This window comes from Manis javanica, chromosome 3 (assembly GCF_040802235.1).
Source record: "Manis javanica isolate MJ-LG chromosome 3, MJ_LKY, whole genome shotgun sequence".
NCBI lineage: Eukaryota > Metazoa > Chordata > Mammalia > Pholidota > Manidae > Manis > Manis javanica.
In genome coordinates this window covers 50,488,513-50,502,875 of record NC_133158.1, presented here as the reverse complement: position 1 = coordinate 50,502,875, position 14,363 = coordinate 50,488,513, and the positions used below count along the sequence as shown (strand labels likewise).

The window sequence follows — 14,363 nt, the reverse complement described above, 5'->3', positions numbered from 1 at the left end:
TTAGCTTTTGGTTGTGGAAGCTGTATGTCAGTGTGTTTGTTGGGATGGTAGGGGAGAGGGGAAGAACCTAAGCATCGATACACAGCAGCTATATATTCCCTATACCATAAAGTCTAACCTCTTTTCCCTAGTTTTCAAGACTGTCTAAATGCATACCCACTGTCCCTAGTCTATCTTACCTGTCCCCCCAACGCTGCCCCATTTTTCTAACATACTCTCTCTTTTTGATCTGGTCAGTATGACTTCACACCGTCTGGTCACCTGTCTCAGGGCTTCCAGGCAGTGCTTGTTCTCTGAGACTGTGAGGTCCTTACTCTACAGACTACAAATGAATACTGCTCAAGTCCTACTCCCTCTCTGAAACCACCAGCAATGGTACTCAATCTATCCCATCTGTGCCATGCTTCTAGCTTTCGTTACATACTAACAAAGAAAACCTGGCCTTATTCATATACTAACCAGAGGGTTTCCCAGCTATTGCCTAGGAGAATCAATAACCGTTATTATGAACTATAATTTCTGCTTCTACACAGTCTAGAGCTACTAGATTTGACTTTTCAAGAAATGGAACAATTATATTTCAACACCTTGATTTCAAAGCAGGTCACTTTGTAATTCTGGAAGCCACTGTTTTCCCTGCCCATTTCAGCTTAAAACATGGCCTGCCTCTCAGATCACCAGTCATGGACCTCATATTGCATGTATCCCAATTCCAGAGACCCTGGAAGGTAACTCTTTGTATACCTAGGGTCCCCTAGACAAACATTATATACATAATAATAATGCCAATATTTTCAGACAGATCATCCTAAATAGTTTCTCCAAATTAGGTTAAAATTGGCCTGGTTAGTAAAATAATGATTAGTTGGTCCAATAAGAAACCATTTAGGAACAATAATATCCTATAACTTACAATTGGAGTAAAGAAGTGTTTTTTAGAAATATTTACTTGTTTTACAACCCCAAAAAAGGAATACTGAGTAATTAACATGAAGAAAATGGTAGAATGGATGGCATTCAAGGTCCACACAGTTTTGTAGACACTGGTCCAGATAAAATGAAACAGCCCATTATTTAATTAAGATTTTATTGAATGTAAAGATACTTGTATAGAGGAATAAAATAACTGAATATCTTTTAAAATAAAAATATAAATCAAAATATGCAATGCTTATTAAGTGCCATTTACAAGAATGAATGTCATTGATTTCAAAACTATATATTCTGTTTCCTTTATCAAAAAGTGTTACCTAAAACTTTTAAATGAAAACAAACCTGTTTAAAAATGTAGGCTGATAAGCCCTAAGAAAGCATAAAGATTTTATTTTTTCCAGATACATCATTCTTTAAATATGTTTGACATAAGTCCACAAATTGAGGGTTATGTTTGTAATATTTTAAATTTTTATAATGGTCACACATTAAGCCTACTCAAAATCTGGAGAAACAAATAATAAGACACCTATATAAAATAATCTTTAGTACAAAGCAGAAAAAGGAATTTGTATAAATTAAACACTTGAATATAAATAACACCTCAAGAAAGTAGTCAAGGAAAGTACTAATCTTTTAAGAGATATCTAAAAAAATCATTGGGAAGAAATGTCAAGTGGTTTCATTTTAAATTTATAACAGCAACATGAACTCCACTTGCACTTCTCTCGCTACATTTAATCGCCCAAGGAACTCATCTATTAATAATTGTAAATAAAACCTCCACAGATCATTCTTTATCTACACTTTCAGACTGAAAGTGTTCTGAGTATCCGATCCACCTCAAATTCAGCAGACATAAAACTGGACCTTTCAGTCATCAAGGATATCTTAAGAGTCTGTCATAATTCCTTCCTCTGTATTAAGTCATTGATCATAAAGCTTCCTTTTCCTTTATGATGTCTTGGCTCACCTGCTCAGTTTTTTTCATGGGTGGTTAGCACAGGTGATGCTCAAATTTCTCCTTCCCCAACATCAACTTTGCAATATTGTGGCCACTTAAGGTTCAGAATTCAGTTGTAATGTTGCTAACCCACCCTCACTTTTATTTTAAGGAAAGCAAAGATACACTGTCAAGCAGTTAGGCTACAGAAAAAAACAGATGAAGTAAATGTGGCCCCATATGCTTATCATGTCAGGTCTGGTGCACAGCATTATGATACTAGCTGGCTGGATTGTACAGGGTAAACATTCTGTTATATTGAAGAGGTGACTTAAATTGTAACAGTGCTCTTACTTAATTGTGAGACTTTTCATACATGTCCACATATCAAATAAAGAAGTATGTCAAACCGCATGTCCAAATTTTGGTTAAAAAAAATGGTCCACACAGTGCCTGCACTGGGGCATAGGTGGGGACTTGGTAATATGGGTTAATGTAGTAACCACATTGTTTTTTCATGTGAAACCTTCATCAGTGTATGGCATGGGTGGGGACTTGGTAATATGGGTTAATGTAGTAACCACATTGTTTTTTCATGTGAAACCTTCATAAGTGTATATCAATAATACCTTAAAAAAATTTTTTTAAAAAAGGTCTACAGAATGTAAACTAGTTCAACTTTTGTGGAAAGCAATATGGAGGTTTCTCAAAAAACTAAAAATAAAAATACCATTTGACCCAGGAATCCCACTCCTAGGAATTTACCCTAAGAATGCAGGATCCCAGTTTCAAAAAGGAATATACACCCCTATATTTATCACAGCATTATTTACAATAGCCAAGAAATGGAAGCAACCTAAGTGCCCATCAGTAGATGAATGGATAAAGAAGAGGTGGGACATAGACACAATGGAATATTATTCAGCCATAAGAAGAAAACTAATCCTACCATTTGCAACACATGGATGGAGCTAGAGGGTATTAGGCTCAGTGAAATAAGCCAGGTGGAGAAAGACAAGTACCAAATGATTTCACTTATCTGTGGAGCATAAGAACAAAGAAAAAACTGAAGGAACAAAACAGCAGCAGACTCAGAACCCAAGAATGGAGTAACAGTTACCAAAGGGAAAGGGACTGGGGAAGTAGGGTGAGAAGGAGGGAGAAGGGGAATAAGGGGCATTACAATTAGCACACATAATGTAGGGAGGGGGCACGGGGAAGGTAGTATTGCACAGAGAAGACAAGTAGTGATTCTATAGCATCTTAGTAAGCTGATGGACAGTGACTGTAATCGGGTATGTGGTGGGGACTTGATAATGGGGGGAATCTCATAACCACAATGTTGCTCATGTAATTGTATACTAATGATACAAAAAAAAAGTTAAAAAAAATGGTCCACATAAAGTAATTAGCTGGAAGTTTGGTTCAAATGCCACCCTTTGTAGGTTGTGCAGAATGGTAGAACTAACTAGATAGGCCAGCTCTGCCTTTTGAGGAGGAAGGTAAATGCATGGTCAAAACTGGAGGACAGCCCTACATTGAGTACACAATGGCCTCTAGAAATTTGTATACTCTAAGGACACTTTGCATAAGGAATGAGTACACAGGTGTTTTGCTGCATACAGCTTGCACTTGTTGCATACAATTCCTGTTACAAGATGGGCACAGGACACATTGTGATAGCGGCTCACATCTGGCTAAACTCTGGAAAGCATTTCTAGCTAATAGCATGTGTTATATGAAGTTTTTACTTTCACATTCAGTTATCTAATTTAAAACTTAGGAAAATGCATGAAGTTGTATGGCCCCTATTACTATGGAGGGATTTAAACAGAGGGTGGATATACACTTACAGTGGTTGCATAAAGGGGATTCAAGCATCAGTCAAAGGGGATGGGGGATGTGATGACCATATTAAAGCTAATTATAACAATCTAGATTTCTATGAACATTATCAAGACATACTCAACTGAATTTACACATGTGTAGCATAATCTTTACATCTCATGCAACCTGAGGAATTAGGAAAAATTTTATTTTTGATTTAGGCTTGATGCAGAGGCAAATAAATAAAAAAAGCATTTGTTTGGAAATGTTAAAATATTGCCTATCTGCAACAAGTGATTTCCATATTTGTCTAGAATACTAGCTCCTTCTGAACAATGACCCCTTCTGAATCTCAAAAGAATTTTTTAATAACTCTCCAATCTCCCAGAGAGCATAACTTTAATCATTTGTTGACTTATATCTTTTCACTTAGAGTCCTTACTAAAGACATTTCCCAGCCAGTACCCCAGTACCTCTCAGGGGTGGTAGTGGGTAGGTCAGGGAGACTGGAAATTTTTGGTTCACTTACAACTCAATGTAGGACCATTTAATATAGTAAGATCCAGAACAAGAGAGACTTAAAGACTTGCATTTTATATATCTGAATTAGTATCATATTTTCCCAAATTGTACAACTGGGGAACAATGAAGCCAAACATATGTTGAATGACAGCCTTACTATTATGCTAGGGCTTAATCATGTGACACTGAGACAATGAAGATGGTGATGAGGACTAGCAATTGAGAGATCCTCCCTAAATTTCTACCACACTCTTTTGGTCCTCTCCAATTGATTTAACGGATCTTTTTTACTGACTAACATTAGTGCAGTTTGTAAATTCTTAATTTTCTAATTCACTATAAGATCCTAACAAAAGAACTTCTTGCTTCAGATGCAAAATAGGAATCATAATCTTGATTAAATATTTCTGATAAATTTACAATCATAAAATCATTAACAAGATATATCATATGTATCAGTGTGTAAAAATAGAAGAAAACTACTTTGCAAAATACTGTATTTTAGCATGTGTGAACGTGTATTTTTGCTCTTCTACTCATAAAACTCTCATTAGCTCAGTGGAGTACTGTTCATGGAGTCTAGAAAAATCATAAAGTCTTTGAAATACTGTATGTGAAATTCAAAGGAGCAAGAAAACATTCATTTCTAAGAATTAAAAAGATGCCACCATAAACAAAACCAAAAAACACTGTGATTCCATTTTAAGAATTCCCAAGCTTTCCCATATTCCTATTTTAGAACAGTACACAAATGAATCAAGACACATTACTGTCCAGGGTATAGTACTGGCCCAGAGGCCTAACTCGAGGTTTTGAACATTCTTCTTCCATTCAGAACTTTGATTTTGAATGCACAGCATAGAGAGTTGTAAAACTACCAAAAACTTTCACTGCAACTTATAGGTAACTTCACCTTGTATGGTGAACTCTCTCTGTTTTAAATCTGAATATCTCTTCCCCACCTGTAATCTGGAGCAGAGGCATCAATGAGGTGAAATCAGTGATAAAAGATATAATTATCTTTTGGTGGTGGCAGTGGATGACAAAACAGGATCTCGAAGTTATAACTGACCAGAGTTTGACTCCTGGTTCTCCCACTTACTAGCTGTATTACTTTGAGCTATTTAATTTTAACCTTCTGGGCCTTTGATTCCCTATCTATAAAACAGAGATAATAGTAGTAGTTACTAGTTACCTCAAAGGGCTGCTTTAAGGATTAAACAATATATGCAAAGCACTCAGGACAACACATGGCACAAAATCAGCATTCAGTAAGTGTTGGCTATTTTTACTATTAAGTCTGTAAACTGGGTAGAGAACCTTTAAAATAGTCTGAACCCATCTCACACAGCAGCAAAGGTCATATGCAATCTGCACTTAAACACCTTTCAGTTTCTTTAGTGGGTTATTATATTATCTGGATCTCTGCTGTCCAGCAAGAGTAGCCACTAGCCACAGGTGGCTAAGGAAACTGGACTGAGTCTAGTCGTAAATGAGATGCGCTCAAGTGTAAATACGCACAGGATTTTGAAGACAGTAATAAAAGAAGAATGTTCAGTATCTGAATTTTAAAATATTTCATTACGGATCGAAATGATAATATCTTGGATATACTGGGTTAAGTGAAGCATATTATTACAATTAATTTTAGGTGTTTTTCATGTTTTTTAATGTGGCTACCAGAAAATTTAATCTTAAATAAGTGTCTCGCCTTGCATTCGTATTGGGCTGAGCTGATGCTACTCATAACGTGGACCAGAGGCTCCTGGAAGCTTGTTAGAAATGCAGATTCTTAGGCTCCAGAGACTTAACAGAATCAGCCATCTGCAGTTACTTAAACGTGATTCTGAGGTGATTCTTAAGCATTGCTCCAGAGTTTTCGTTGTTGAGCTTAAGAGGGCAAATATAAATGCGAACATCTTTGCTTTAGATAATAGCTCACCGGTAAAGGAGCAATCATAAAGAAGAGAGAGGGGGCAGAGGGGTACAGGAGAAAGAAAAACTCATAGTACAGGAACAAAAAGAAGCGGGGTAAAACCCAAACTGAAGATTCAGTGGAAGGGAACTTCCAGACTTTTTCCTCCATAAATGTGGAGGGAGATGCAAACTGAGATAATACAACCAAAACCCATAGGGACCAGGAAATGGTCAGACAAATCAAGTCTTACCAGCCGCCCCTCAGCGGCCTCAGCTAAGCTAGGCCTGGGCCCGAGGCAGTCTGAGGTTGAGGTGCGACGCGAAGCACCATCCGCCTCAGGGCTGCACGGTTCTGCGGGGCTTCTCTTAATCTTTTGCCCAAAGGCCCGGTTCACGAGGCACATAATGCGTTTTCTGGGACTCACCTGCTTTCGAGCGGCCCTAGCGGCTTGCGCGATCGCCACCGCCACCTTGGAGTCCCTTTGCAGGAAGCCCGCCCACGCTGGCCCATATGCTGCTTCCATTGGTCAGGCCGCACGTCATTCCTGGACGAAGGCTGTAGAGAACGCCATAGCAACCGAACCCAGAACTACAGCTCCCGGCGTGCTCTGCTCGGAGGAGAAGCGAGACGCCATAACAGGGTCTACCAATAAATGGGCAAAGTTTTAGTCTCCGGGACGGGTTCCGTTTTATGCAAATTCCGGTTAAAGACCACACCCTTCCTCATTCCTTTTGCTGTACATCCTTCTTTGAACCGTGCCCGCACCTCCCTTTTCGCCTCCAAATTTTCTCTCCTTTAGGACCTTCCGTAACTAAGTTGAATGCATCTTAACTAGTTCCTCGCACAACAACGGACAGATACACCAGAGTCGTGAAACAAACACCTTCATAAAACGAGTCAAGGAAATTCCGAGCAGAGGCCTACGGTGACGCCTTTTGGGAAGAGTCTGGGAGGAAGGAGATTCCTACTCCCACCCCCTTTGTGGTTGCTCATTGGCTTACTGGTTGTCACTCCGTCCTCTTCCATTTTTATCAACTTAAAGCCCTTTGGTTCCCGCGGCGGGCGGGGCTAGCGATAGGGGGCGGTGAGGAGGTTCAAGCCCCTTCTCTCGATTGTCAGGCTGCTTGTCCCCACCCACTTGTGGGCGGAGAGGGAGCGGTGGGTGGTGGCGGGGGAGGTGGCCGAGGGAGATGATGAGATAGGCGGGAGAGAGGGAGCGAGGGAGGGAGCGAAGGAGGTTGAGAAGAGCGGAGGAAAGGGGAGGGAGCGCAGCTTGGTTGCTCCGTAGTACGGCGGCTCGCGAGGGAGAATCCCGAGAGGGCTCCGGGGCTCACGGAGAGGCGGGCGGGCGGGGATGGTGTGCGGGGTTGCGGCTCCTGCGTCCCTCCCCTCGGCGAGTGAGCTCCACTGATTTGTCCCTGGGGCGGCAGCGCGGATCCGCCTGGAGATGAGGTGAGGAGCGGGCTGGATGGTGGCGGCCTGGACCGGGAGGCGGCGGGGGCGGGGGTCTGCCCGGGGGTCGGCTTGAAGGCTGCCCGGGGCGCCCGTCCCGCTGGCCGGCGCCGTTCCGTTCGGCCGCCCTTCGGCTTTTGCCGCGCACCCGGGAGGCGCGGCACTGACCGCCCTGCGCCTGGTCCTTCCCCATCCTCCCGGGGGCGGCAGCAGGGAGGCCGGCTGGCCGGCGCCGGAGGCCGGGGCGCCGCAGCTGCTGGATGGGCTTCGGGTTGAATGGGCGTCCGCAGCCCTGGCCGGGCGGGGTTTTTCCCTCCCCAGGGGGCGTGGGGCGGTCGGTCCTTCCAGGGCTGACCTGGCTGCCCTCAGTCGCCCGAGTGTGGCCGGCCCGCCAAGCCTCGCCTCCCTGCTGGCCTCCCGGGGATCCGGAGCGGGCGGGGAGCGGCATCGCGCCGCCAGCCTCCCCCCGGTCTCGAGTCCCCGGCTCATCCCTTTTTCTTCCTCGTGTGCCTGCAGAATCCCTGTCAGTGAAGGGCAGTCAATGCCATTTGGCCCCAAGTCGTCCTGTCGGGGCTGACTGATGGTATTTCACAGAAGGCGGCTCTCTTTTCAGTGGGAGCGCATCCCCGGTGTCCGCTGCTTCTCCTTCCCTTCTTTACGCACAGACACAGGTTTTATGCTGTGGACCGAAGGCACAATTGCCGTCTCTCCGTGCGTGAGTGAGAAAATGTGATCTGTATGCCCTGGAAAAGAAAAACCAACGAGGGATGGGGTTCCACCTTTCTTTACTTCTTTGGATTAGAAAATTTAGTAGACAGGCATCTTTTGGTGTGATTCAGACTAAAGAAGGCTTTGCTTTTGAAGAAATAGATTAGCGGCTTCTCTGTTGAGTTGGAGGCTACGTAGATTTTTGATGGCCTGTTAATATGAAAGTTTCCTTTAAACTTTGCCATCATCAGTGCTCTTCTCAAGGCAGCACCAAGCCTGAAATTTTAAATGTATGCAGACTCCGGACAGATCAGTTTCTTTGTGCTTATCTGCTGGATCCTACCTACTCTTGCTATTACCGTGGTTAGAACATACAAATAATATAAAAAGTACAGTAAAAAGTTTATATAATAGAAACAAATGCCATACGAACAAACACATCTGGAAAATCTCAATCCTGTTGCTGGGGAGGTAGTTTTACTAATCTCTGATGGATGAAGAACAGGCTCAGATCTCATGGATTATGTAGTGGATGGGACCTGAGGGCAGCAACTGGGGCCAGGACCCAGCAAGCCAGCTGGTTTGTGAAGTGCTACACTTAAGCTACAAAATAGGAGGAATGTATTTGTTTGGGTATGTTTCTTTTGTAGGTGACTTAAGGTGCAGAAGATTAAGTCCTCCTCAAAGTTATGATTCATACCTGTCTCTGAAAACAAAATACTGTATTTTTGTTTTAGTTTTTTAAATTAGTTTACTTGAGACATTTATGTTGTGATGGGAGTTTGCTTGTAATTACAAATGTGTATTTCTAATATTGAAGAGAATTCTTTCTGTAGGAAGTTTGTAAAGAACACAGGAATGTTTAACACAGAAATGTGGGACACTAATTTAGCGATGGCATTAAAACTGTTTAAAACTCCTTTAAATATCTTCAGTGAGAAGTGTTTCTGATAAAACCTTTTTGTTTTAAAAAGGTATTTACATAAGAATGTATCTGTTGAAATTGCTGAGGCACATGGTATCTTCACAAAACCCTATTATTATTCTGCCTGAGTAAGAGGAAATGAACAAATTTTTGATGTACTTTGGAACCCTGTGTATTGTTCAGATACTAAGCGTTGTGAAATAGGGCATAAAATGAGTGGTAGCAAGTTCCGTGAAATGTTTGTCCCTCTTAGCATTTTTTTTTTTTGTTGTAGACTGGAAATTTCCTTTTTCTTAATACTTATCTCTAATATTGGCAGTGGAATTCTCTCAAATTCATCTTTTCTTCAGATGCCTAAGTTGAGGCAAACTCGAGTCTCCTGTAAGAGGATAAGGAGGATGTGCTGGAGCATTCCTCTACTCTTATTCATCCTGTTAATTTGCTGGATTTGTGAATTATAGGGAATTAGTTACATGAGGGTTGGGCTTATATTACTCAGTTCAAATTCCACTGCCTTAGAGCTATTCGCTTCTGAATGATCATTCTCTCCTGAATGGTTCCACTTTCTGGTGGCTTTCTCAAAATCTAGACATCAGATCACTTACATCATCATTAACTGAGGTTCTTGCTAAATACAGATTGTTTGTTACTCATCTCAGAATCAGACTCCTGGAGGTGAGGCCCTGAAATTGGTATTTTCAGCAAGTCCTCCAGGAATTTCTTCTGCACAGGAAAGTTAGAGAACCACTGGCATTCTGCTTCCTTCTCAGTAAGCATCTCCTAAGACCATCTCCTAAAGTGGATAGCAAGTTTTTCAAATAACAGAGTAAGTTTTATACCTTACCCTGCTAATAAAAAACTTATTGTGACATTCAGATATATAATGTACCTGTAATACACATTTTAGAAGGGCAGAGACTTTGGTTCATCATTGTATCTCCAGTGCCTAGAATAGTGCCTAAAGGAACTTGATTATATATATATATATATATATATATATATATATATATATATATATATGTGAGTGAACTATATTGCAGTGAGGCCACATTTTAGAAACTTGTAAATTTACGTTTAAAAAATAATTACTGTTTATAGCAGTAATTTGGAATTACTGAGTGGGAATTGGAATACTGAAAAATAAAAAGTAGAAACTATAAAATACTCATAAGTCTGCTACCTGAGTACATACCTCTCCAAACCCTTTTTTGTGTACATGTGGCTATTCATATACAGTTTTGGTAGCAAATATTGGATCCTGTTATACATATTGGATCCTGTTGTACATATGATTGCTTTGTAACCTGTTTTTTTGCTGAAAACTTCATGAATCTTTCCATGTCTATATTCACTTGTAATAGTTCAGTAACTGAATAATATTCCATTTTATGGATCTATGATAATTTAACCAATTTTTTTTTATTAGGCATTAGATTGTTTCTTTTTCCCTCCAGCTATTATCAGTAACTCTGCAGTGATTATCCTCCCACATACACCTCTGTATATACTTGTGAGATTTTTTCCTTTAGGATAAGTTCTAGAAGTGGAATTGCAAAATCAAAGTATATGCTCAGTTTTAAGGGATTTGATACATATTTCCAATTTACTATTTAGAAAGGTTGTAGCAATTTACACCCTTCCTATGATAGGTGAGAGTTCCCTTTCCCTCCCCACTCCTTTTTTGGGGGGGAATGACTTAACCAGTGACAAACTTAGTGAACTTTTTTTAAAATTCAGGTATCATTGATATGAGCAACATTGTGGTTACAACATTCACATGAGCAACATGGTGGTTACAACATTCACGCATATAATCAAGTACCCCCCAACACCCGCTTGCAGTCACTGTCCGTCAGCATAGTGAGATGCTAGAGTCCTTAGTGAACTCTATTGTTAGGAAGAAGAATGGAATGTTAATATAACCTGATGAGTAGTATGATATAGAAAGTCAGAAAAGTCATACATCAATAATAGTGATTGGCTAACATCAAGTCCTTTTGCAGAATTTTACAAGACTTAACTCAATCTTTTCTTTGTTTTTTTTAAAAATAAATATGCCTTGGAAACTGAGGTACTAGCAGTTGAGTAGCTTAGAGAGCCAGTAAGTGGCTGTGCAGATGTGTAATTCCAGAGCCCAAACTCTCAGCCACAGTGCTGGGCTGCCTATTTCCTGGACATTTTAATAGGCATTGCGGGACTTTTGCATTCCTGGTTTCTGTTTTGGAATAACCTAAAGTTTCCCTGATGTGCATTAATTTATAAATTAGGTGGGGCACAGATTTGAATCTCTGTCATTGAGAAGTTCATCACTTAAGTTAGCTCAGAAGTAAGCCTGTCTACTGTCATCTCTCAAAGCAGCTGGTTATCCTTAATTCTGTAATGTTTTTCCTAAAGTGCACCTGCATAAAAAATGGGACTAGCATCATAGAAAAGACTAATGAAGTTTGAAAAGGCAGTTCACTTGTGATGAGGACTTGCCTTGGAAACAAGACTACAGATAAAAGTGTGATTAGGATGACAGCCAGGAGTCTGTCCAGACACTTACATGTTGGCCAGTTTGGAGATTTGAGGAGGCCTGTGGAAGTTCACTTCAGGAATGCTAAGGCCTCACTGTAGAGAGATGTCACAGATCTATTGAGAGATTATTTAAAAAAAAACAAACCAATAAATAAATTTGATGCTAGGGTATCATTAAAGTTTGTTGCTAAGGTTTGTAGCCCTCTGACAATGTGAATTTCAAGCAAGTTAATAATGTATGTGAATTCATCAATGCTCTTTTATTAATTTTTTTCCAGTAGAATTAATGATTGGTAGCTTACCTTATTAACTTATTGCCTGTAGAGTGTTGGTGAAATTGTTTTGCCTTCAGTTTTTTGGCCTGAATTTGTCTGTGCTGCCTAGTGAGGAGGACTGCCATGGCTCAGTTTTAAGCTGGTCCCCAAAACTCATTCTCGTTGTGTGGGGCAGGGCTCTGCCCAGGTCTTGTGGGAATGGTACTGAGTACATTTCACTCTTCATTGAAAGGTAAAGCCAGGAGTTGAACTGAGGGATGTGATAAGAGTTTTGGGTTCAGCTGAATTTGAATGTGAAAATAACAAGGTCATAGCAGTTGGTCAAAGTTTTCTTTTTATACTTAGTGGTTAAAATTAAATTACCTCTCCTTGATACAGGAGGGCAGTTCTTTTGATTCTCTGTTGCTTTGGTGAGCATTTTGACTTGTTTCTCTGTCAGTGATGGTTTTGTTCACCCTTGCATTTTGTCAGCAAGTCCTTCTAGTGACTAGTGGCATGAATTTGCAAGACATGGGTACAGCTCATGGAAGTGAATGAAGCCAACTGGCGTTAGTGCCATGCTTTAACCAACTTAGTTAAGAAGAACACGGATTCTTTTTTTTTTTATTATCAAAGTATCATTGATATACAACCTTATGAAGGTTTCACATGAGCAGTAGTTACAGCATTCACCCATATTATCAAGTCCCCCTACCGCCAACCTCATTGCAGTCACAGTCCATCAGCATAGTAAGATGCTGTAGAGTCATTACTTGAAGGACCTGATTCTTATGGTAAAAGCATGGAAACAAGATGCCACTGGAGTCATTACTTGTGTGTGTGTGTGTGTGTGTGTGTGTAGGGCTAATTACTGCTCTCTGAGGCAAATTTCTGGAATTCTTTGAAACTCAACTGCTCCATGCTTGCTGAATTGGTGTATTGCATTTTAGTCACTGACATATAAAAGCTGTGTAGCTAGTAATGAAAGAAACCTTGAAAACTTGACAAAAAAATTAGTGCCATTCCTGGTATACCAAAAGTTTCAGTGAGTAAAGCTCCTCTCTCCTTTGATTTTTCCTCTTTCCTTCAGTTACGATAAATAACTACATTAAATGGAGTCAGTAAATTGATAATAAATTTATTATAGGTAGTTCTGCTTATTTTCACATCCCTTCAGATACAGTCATTACGATTGTGCTTTAATATTCTTTAAGTGATTAGAGAAATTGCGTTGGAAGAGATCCTGGTAGAGGGGGTAGTAGGATGTAAGTTCTGGTAGGGCAGGGAGTTTTGTCTGTGTTGTTCGCCACCTTATCCCCAGGATCTAAAACAGTGCCTGGTGCATGGGGTACACTTATCAGGTATTTGTTGGCATGTTGAATAGATCAGTGTTTGAGGACCCGATTGCCTGGAGGCCAGAGTCAGGTTGACCCAAGTGCAGTCAACACAGGAATGACAGGTGAGGAATATAGGAGATGGGCTAGCTGGGATTTATTTAGAGTCAGGGGAAGTAGAAAGCTAATGTTACATTTTTTCTTTATTATTATTTTTTATTTTTATTAAGGTATTATTGATATATACTCTTATGAAGGTTTCACATGAAAAAACAATGTGGTTACTACATTCACCCATATTATCGTGTCCCCCCCATACCCCATTGCAGTCACTGCCCAACAGTGTAGTAAGATGCCACAGAGTCACTATTTGCCTTCTCTGTGCTACACTGTCTTCCCCATGATCCCCCCCACACCATGTGTGCCAATCATAATACCCCTGAATCCCCTTCTCCCTCCCTCCTCACCCGCCCTCCCCGACCCCTCCCCTTTGGTAACCACTAGTCCCTTCTTGGAGTCTGTGAGTCTGCTGCTGTTTTGTTCCTTCAGTTTTGCTTCGTTGTTATACTTCACAAATAAGGGAAATCATTTGGCACTTGTCTTTCTCTGCCTGGCTTATTTCACTGAGCATATTATCTTCCAGCTCCATTCATGTTGTTGCAAATGGCAGAATTTGTTTCTTTCTTATGGCTGAGTAGTATTCCATTGTGTATATGTACCACATCTTCTTTATCCATTCATCTACTGATGGACACTCAGGTTCCTTACATATCTTAGCTATTGTAAATAGTGCTGCAGTAAACATAGGGGTGCACATGTCTTTTTGAATCTGAGAAATTATATTCTTTGGGTAAATTCCTGGAAGTGAAATACCTGGGTCAAATGGCATTTCTATTTTTAGTATTTGAGGAACCTCCATATTGCTTTCCACAATGGTTGAACTAGCTTACATTCCCACCAGCAGTGTAGGAGGGTTCCCCTTTCTCTACATGCTTGCCAGCATTTGCTGTTCTTAGTCTTTTCACTACTG

The 14,363-nt window shown here is 40.6% G+C and overlaps 2 protein-coding genes across 18 annotated transcripts in view; one reads left to right on the top strand and one right to left on the bottom strand.

Annotated features, from left to right (window-relative positions):
• The window catches only part of CRYZL1 (crystallin zeta like 1), a 29,062-nt gene extending 22,009 nt beyond the window's left edge, over positions 1-7,053 (bottom strand). The window contains exon 1 of one of the 9 annotated variants that reach the window (XM_073231411.1): positions 6,568-7,053. The gene's annotated coding sequence lies outside the window, so the exon portion shown is untranslated. The remainder of the gene's footprint in view (positions 1-6,567) is intronic. The other 8 variants (XM_037014687.2, XM_073231410.1, XM_037014691.2 and 5 more) reach the window with 8 other exon arrangements.
• A 299-nt stretch (positions 7,054-7,352) lies between these two features.
• The window catches only part of ITSN1 (intersectin 1), a 223,426-nt gene continuing 216,415 nt past the window's right edge, over positions 7,353-14,363 (top strand). For 5 of the 9 annotated variants that reach the window (XM_073231405.1, XM_073231407.1, XM_073231406.1 and 2 more), the window contains exon 1: positions 7,356-7,595. The gene's annotated coding sequence lies outside the window, so the exon portion shown is untranslated. Of the gene's footprint in view, positions 7,596-14,363 lie in introns of all 9 variants that reach the window. The other 4 variants (XM_037014679.2, XM_073231402.1, XM_073231403.1 and 1 more) reach the window with 3 other exon arrangements.